The sequence below is a fragment of the Hibiscus syriacus genome, unplaced genomic scaffold (genome assembly GCF_006381635.1).
Source record: "Hibiscus syriacus cultivar Baekdansim isolate YM2019G1 unplaced genomic scaffold, ASM638163v2 tig00111841_pilon, whole genome shotgun sequence".
Classification (NCBI taxonomy): Eukaryota; Viridiplantae; Streptophyta; class Magnoliopsida; order Malvales; family Malvaceae; genus Hibiscus; species Hibiscus syriacus.
This window is the reverse complement of record NW_024063196.1, coordinates 2,727,104-2,733,300: the sequence shown is the minus strand read 5'-3', so window position 1 is coordinate 2,733,300 and position 6,197 is coordinate 2,727,104.

Genomic DNA, 6,197 nt, shown 5'->3' with positions numbered 1-6,197 from the left:
CAAAACTACTCCACATCACTTTTCCGATTCAAACAATGAAGACTTCTATCATTATTATGATATGATTTCAACTTTCTGAAATCAACCTTTAATCTTTCGAGGCACTTCCTGAGGTGTCTGCTCTTCATCCTACCTGGCCAGGGTAGGTGAATTACTACCACCATCAGGTTTATCACCTCTCAATTCACTTCGACATTCTCATAACTACCTCTCGATTCACTTCGACCATTCTCATAACTATCTTATACTAATCTTATTCTATTAGCAAGACAACATACTCTTTACACTATCAGATCAGAAATTTTCACTCTATGTTGGCATGTACATATTTTAAAACTCTTTTACCTTCGGTTTAAGCCTAGAATCGGCTAAACCTTAGCTCTGATACCATTAAATGTAACACCCTAACCCGTATCTGACCGGATCTGAGTCCGATGTATCACATTGAGTTTTCAAACTTTTTCTTTACAAAATGACTAAAAAGTTAAATTCACAATCCAAGAAATTTCTTACTTTTCATTTATTTAAAAACAATTGATTTTACACAACATATCAAAGCTTATACATTTTACATCTTTAAAATGCATGCCAACTATACTCTATACAATAAAATATATATACTCAACTGTGCTTCTCTTTTCGCTTTCCAGAACCTACGTGTGAAACACTCACACGCTAAGTCGATGACTTAGTGAGACATATAAAACATCTAATGTAAACTACAACTTCTAACAATGCATGAATAACTAATGCTATCATATCATACAAATGTATATATTCTTTCTTATAACCCATATATATATGCACATATTTTACCATCTGCGTTCTTATTACTTTCATATAGGTTATCATTAATCCATTTTTATCTTATATTATCTTTAACACTCATACATATCATACATATCGTATCAACAAATAAATGCATAACATCAAACTAAGTTTATTTGTATTATCTCTTTATTAGCCCGTGTACACATGTGAGAACTAAAGATATGTGAGTACATTGAGGTTGTGCACTATGCTGTCACCACAGCTTGTATGAGGTCCCACTAGGGGCATGTGAAATTTGTCCCGAAGGACCTCTGTATGTCCCGAATGACCTCTATATATCCTGAATGACCTATAAACCATCGACTCTTGGCATGTCAACTATACCTCTAGCTCTGAGGACACATAACAAGGGCATTCTCTTTCATATCATTTCCCATATTCACATATCCTTGTACTCATGTAGCTTATTTTTCACATAATTCATATCACTTTTCATATGATTTCATATTCACATCATGCCTTATGTCCTTATCATATCTCTAATTTCATATTCTTAGATAATCATATAGATCATTTGCCTATTTCACATAACTTATCACACTAACATGTATTTAATGCAACATACACGATAACATGTCACTATATCTACTCATGCACACATATGAACCATAACAAATACATATTTATATCTATGAATTCATGCATTTTATAATCGGAAATAGACTTGTTGTAAGTTTTATTTTCATTAAACATCATATATTACAGTAATATGCACTCATTTGGCCTCACTTGCTATCAATTATTCATATGACTTACTTTCTCTTCTTGATCAATTCTAACCTTTCAGTCGTTCCGGAACTTGCTTACGCTCGATGTCTATATAATCATACATTTATACATATAAGTATTCTAAATAGCATACTTTAATCTTTCATTTCTTAAACTAAAAGAAATGAGAAATTCATTTTCTATCTAAAGTAGGTATCGGTACACTCTATAGGGTATCGATACATCCCTCAACTGGTGTATCGATACACTCCCTAGGTATCGATACCCAAATTACATTCGATGGTTTTTTCGTTTCAAGGGGGTATCGATACACTCCTTAAGGTATCGGTACCCTTTGAATATCTTCCTGAATTTTGCTCTTGAGGTATCAGTACCTGTTGAATGGGTACCAATACCCCCTTACCTAGAAATCAATTTTAAGCACCAAAATTCATTCTTTTTAGCTTCAACACTTCATGTTTTATCCCCTTTCGTATACTAAACTCAAATACACATGCTTAAGTCTATTTATACTCATTTATCACATCTTTAACCTCAAAATCCTATCATTTACATGGAATTCAAGAATCATACCAATTTTCTACTTGTTCTAAATCCAGTTCTATCATTTTATATCTCTTAATTCAACCACTGACAAGTCAAATTTAATTTCAAATTCCACTTATCAATTCTATTCCAAATTTTCATTAAAAAACTCTTAATCTTTAATCTCTACTAACTCCTTAATCATTTGATTTAAAGTTAACTTAAGCTTTGTTTAAGCTTAAGTATTATCTAATGATCATAACAAATCAAAAATTCAACAAGAAATTAACCATTGGAAAACTCACCTTTGCTTGAAGCTCATGGTCACGATGGAGAAGAAGAGAACTCTGGAAACTGGAACCTTGTCTCCTCTTCACTTCCACGTGGGTCACTCCCTTGAGAAGGGGAAATAAAAAATCTTTCTTTGCCAATTGACCATTTTACCCTTTACTTCATTTAAAAATTACTAACAATTCTTTAATAATATTTCCAAATAAGTCCTAAACTTTTCAATCTTTTAAAATCATACCTCAAAGTTTCAAAACTTCCATTTTAGTCTCTAGCCCTTACTTTGGGATATTACAAATCACCCATCCTTTTAAGAAAATTCGTCTCGAATTTTCACTGCACACCTTAAAAAGAACATATCTTATAATGTTTTTATGTTGATTTCTCTACCTTATTCCTTCGCAATTACAATCAATGATTTGCCTTCAATTTCCAAAGAACCCAATCTATTTATATTTTTTCTCTTTTTATATAGTACACTTACTTTTAACAGTTTGTTGAAAACATTTTGATGTTTCGATATAACAAATTAAGTTAAATGAATTTTAAGATTTTACAAAATATTTTCTAAGTATATTCGATGTAATTATTCGAATATCAAAATACTACTCCAAGTCTTTCAAAGTTCATTTTAATCCTTACTAAAGTGTAAAATTGTGTTTATACTTAAACTATTTTAAAACAATTTTTCAAAGTATTTCGAGCCTTAATCGAGCAAAAAATATTTTATTTTTAAAGGGTTTCAAGAAAAATCAGATTGTCCAGGGGGAACAGATTCCCCCCCAGGGGGACCGATTCCCCCAGAGGGAACATATTCCCCCCCAGGGGATACCGATTCCCCCTGTCTAACGGTCAAAAACATATTACACTTAGGGAACCGATTCCCTATGAGGGGGTACCGATTCCCCCCATGCTCCAAGCTATTTTATTAATTATTTTCATCCCCAATCGGCTCCAAAACATCCCCAACGACTATATACGACTTCAAACATATTCCAAGCTATAAATACAAGCTAAGGACACTTGAAAAAGAAAGAGAACAACTACCCAAGTAATCAAACACAAGAGAAGAGTTTTTCATTCTTATTTCATCTTTCTATTGTAAATATTTTGTTCTTGTGAGCTTAATTCTTGTAAACACCTACCTTAGAGAGGTTTTCTTGTTTACATTTCTTATCCTTTTGTAAAGGGGAAAGGTTCTAGCTTATCCCGTGTAAAAGCTAGGGAAAGGTTCTAGTTTAGCCCGTAAAAACTAGGGAGTTGTAAGGTTATCTCTTTATCCTTAAAAGAAAGAACAAATTAGTGAATTTGTTGGAAAATCCTTGGTGAGGAGCTAAGGTAGTGGACGTAGACTTTGGTTGAGAAAGTCGAACCAATATAAATCGCTGTGCAATTCTCTATCTTTCAATCTCCTTACTCTCTAAACACAAAACCGTTCCGACCCCTCTTTACAAACTGTTCCGGTTGTCAATTTGAGCTTCCGAAAATCCCAACAATTGGCATCAGAGCCTAACTCGTTAAGAAGGTTTAACCACCTTGAGACGTTCCTCGAAGTAGCTCTACCAATTCCCGATACAACCAAGAAGATTGCTTCCACCTCCGGCTCGTTCCACATGGAAGACTCCCTACCAACTGACAAACCTCCATACTTCAATGGAGTCAACTATCATCATTAGAAGAAATTAATGAATGTATTCATCCAATCCAATGATCTTGATGCATGGGAGATAATCGAGAACTGTTACTATTCTCCAAAGAAGAAGGAGAAGAAGAGTGACAAAGAACGGAAGAAAGCTCAACTTAATGCCAATGCCATGCACATGCTATTTTGTGCATTTGGTCATGAAATTTATAAAGGGGTTTCTTCATGTTCAAGTGCCAAGGAGCTTTGGAATAAGCTCGAGGAAATCTATGGAAACAAGAAAGAAAAACCAACAAAGGTGGTGTCTCTAATGGCTTGTGAAGAGCGCAAGGTATCTTCTAACTCAAATGAATTTAATTCATATACGTTTGATGAGTTACAAGATGCTTTTAATAGGTTATATTCGAAGTTTGAGGCCATGAACTCCAAATATAAGAAACTGATTTCAAAATTTAAAATCAAAAATGATTTTCTTTTGAAAATAAAAATAGATTTTGAAAGCCAAAATGAAATTTTGAAAAAGGATTTAGAGCTTTCAAAAATAAAAATTGAAATTTTTGAAAAAGAAAATTTTGATTTAAAAGTTAAGCTTGAATGCTTAACAAAAGAAAAAGAAATCATTTTAAATAATTCATTTAGTTAAATAATGACAATTTGCTCACATTGTCATTATCATGGTCATAAGGAACATACTTGTCCTTTGAATAAAGGAAAACGTTTTAAAATTAGACAAGTGTGGATTCCTAAAGGAACAAGGGGCATTGAAACTAATGTCCAAGGATCCAAAGCAATTTGGATACCAAAATCGAAATGAATGTCTCTTGTAGATGTTTGGAAGCAATTGTGATGAAAATGATGATATTCAAGATGCTCTAGCCATACATGAAAAGGAATGGGTAACCTCTAAGTTTAATGTTTTAAATTTTAGTTATTTGGTTGCTCATTTGATTTTAAGCATGCATGACTTCTGTTTTTAAATAATTATACATTATTGTTTTAATCTCATGTATGTTAAAAATGTTTTATGATGAACATTTTAAAGTTTTAATGATTATTTTTAGAATTTTTAGTTCATCATAAGGAATTTTGGTCAAAATTGGTTTTAATGCAAATGATATCTCTCTAACAATTGATATCAACTTTTCAAATGTTTTGATTTTATAAATTTTAAAATTTTTTACCTAAATTTAAATGTTTATGCATGTGGTTTAAATGAAAATGATATCTCTCTAACAATTGATATCAAAATTTTCAAATGTATAACATTTTTGGAAAACTTTATGCATATGCACTTAATTTCAATAATTGATATTGATAAAGTATTTTAGACTTGGAAGTATTGAATTTCATGTGCTACTAATATGTTTGTTATTCTTTGTTGAAATTCAATTTTGTTTAAGTGTCAAGATCCTAAAAGCATAATTTTATTTAGAATGCATTTATTGAGAGAGAGCTTTTTTTTTCAAATGATTTTTAAAATGTCAAATTTACTACTTACTCTCCAAACTTATTTTGAACTTCAAAGATTAGAGTCTTTTTTATTTAACAAAAAGGGGGAGAAGTGTTAAGGTAAGGGGGAGTAATTTCAAACTTTATTTCAAAATCTTAAAATTACTCAAATGTTTTGTTATATCAAAAAGGGGGAGATTGTTGAAATCATTTTGATGTTTCGATATAACAAATTAAGTTAAATGAATTTTAAGATTTTACAAAAGATTTTCTAAGTATATTCGATGTAATTATTCAAATATCAAAATACTACTCCAAGTCTTTCAAAGTTCATTTTAATCCTTACTAAAGTGTAAAATTGTGTTTTATACTTAAACTATTTTAAAACAATTTTACAAAGTATTTCGAGCCTTAATCGAGCCAAAAATATTTTATTTTTAAAGGGTTTCAAGAAAAATCATATTGTTCAGGGGGTACAGATTCCCCTCCCAGGGGGTACCGATTCCCCCTGTCTAACGGTCAAAAACATATTGCACTTAGGGAACCGATTCCCCATGAGGGGTACCGATTCCCCCCACGCTCCAAGCTGTTTTATTAATTGTTTCTCATCCCCAAACGGCTCCAAAACATCCCCAACAACTATATACAACTTCAAACACATTTCAAGCTTTAAATACAAGCTAAGGACACTTGAAGAAGCAAGAGAACAACTATCCAAGCAATCAAACACAAG